Genomic DNA, 1,796 nt, shown 5'->3' on the forward strand with positions numbered 1-1,796 from the left:
CCTTGCTGATCCCCTATTTAATATTCAGATTGTGTGTCACTTTCCTGACACTCTGACCAGGTTCTGTTGTCCACTTAGCTCCTGGGAGTTGATGACTTCCAGACACTGCTGGGCAATACTGGGAAAGTTTCAATCTCCTGATAAAGTGGCTGATCACTGAATCATTAACACATTCAAATAGCTCCCGACCACTGCTAGCAGGTGGCTGGATATATACAATCTGCCTCCAGATAAAAAAAACAGGAGGAGGCAGAAGATACTGGCACTGCTGCCTCAAAGCTCCTCCTAAGAACTCACTCACATTGTCCTAGAAGAAATGCATACACCGAAATATGCACATGCACTCAGAAATATACACATACTCTGAAGGATACACACACTGCAAATATACACATATACCAAATTATGCACACACACTCTGAAATATGCACATACCCTGAAGGACACACACACTCCAAAATATACACATACACTGAAATATGCACACGCACTCAGAAATATACACATAATCTGAAGGATACACCCACTGTAAAATATACACATACACCAAAATGTGCACACGCACTCAGAAATATACATACACACCAAAATATACACACACACTCCAAAATATACATTAACACTGAAATATGCACATGCACTCTGAAGTATACACATACTTTGAAGTATACACACACTCCAAAATATACTGATGTATGCACATACACTCATAAATATACACGTATGCCAGAATATGCCCATGCACTCTGAAATATACATACATACCAAAATATATACACACACTCCAAAAAAGCACACACACGCAGAAATATACACATACTCTGAAGTATACACGCACACTCCAAAATATACACATACACCAAAATATACACATACAATCCAAAATAGGCACACACACTTTGAAATATACATATACACCAAAATATACACGCACTCCAAAATATGCACACACTCTGAAATATGCATATACACTGAAATAAACACACACACTCTGAAATATTCATGCACATGAAAAATACACAGACTCTGAAATATGCACACGCACTCTGAAAAACACATACAGATCGAAAAATATACACACACTCCAAAATGTGCACACGTGCTCTGAAATATACATACACATCAAAATATATACACACACAATCCGAAATATGCACACGTGCTCTGAAATATACATATACACTGAATAATACTTACCTGGCAGGGGAGATACCATGATCAATAAGGTGGTTCTCCCAGGACCAGGCTATCCCATTGCACTTCAGGTGTGCTGACGCCTGCGATGTTCCCAAATGTGGGGTACCCGACTACAACATTTGTGGTAGTAGGGGACTGCGTTTGTGCTCTTAAATCAGGGGCGGCACGGTGGCTCAGTGGTTAGCACTGCTGCCTCGCAGCGCCAGGGTCCCAGGTTCAATTCCAGCCTTGGGCAACTGTCTATGTGGGTCCCCATGTCTGCATGGGTTTCCTCCGGGTGCTCCAGTTTCCTCCCACAGTCCAACGATGTGCAGGTCAGGTGAATTGGCCATGCTAAATTGCCCCATAGTGTTAGGTGCATTAGCCAGAGGGAAATGGGTCTGGGTGGGTTACTCTTTGGAGGGTCGGTGTGGACTTATTGGGCCGAAGGGCCTGTTTCCACACTGTCGATAATCTAATCATACACACACACTCTGAAATATGTACACGCACGCTGACATATATATATACAGTGAAATATACACACACTCTGAAATATGCATACCCACCAAAATATGCACAAACACACCCTGAAATTAAAAATCACACAATACCAGATT

General features: G+C 41.7%; 1 non-coding gene across 1 annotated transcript; it reads left to right on the plus strand.

The window, feature by feature from the left end:
* The first annotated feature begins 1,189 nt into the window (after positions 1-1,189).
* LOC122547086 lies at positions 1,190-1,349 on the plus strand. The gene has a single exon (XR_006310877.1). It is a non-coding gene; the product is annotated as a U1 spliceosomal RNA (small nuclear RNA).
* The last annotated feature ends 447 nt before the right edge of the window (positions 1,350-1,796 follow it).

Source organism: Chiloscyllium plagiosum, unplaced genomic scaffold (assembly GCF_004010195.1).
Source record: "Chiloscyllium plagiosum isolate BGI_BamShark_2017 unplaced genomic scaffold, ASM401019v2 scaf_5747, whole genome shotgun sequence".
Taxonomy (NCBI): domain Eukaryota; kingdom Metazoa; phylum Chordata; class Chondrichthyes; order Orectolobiformes; family Hemiscylliidae; genus Chiloscyllium; species Chiloscyllium plagiosum.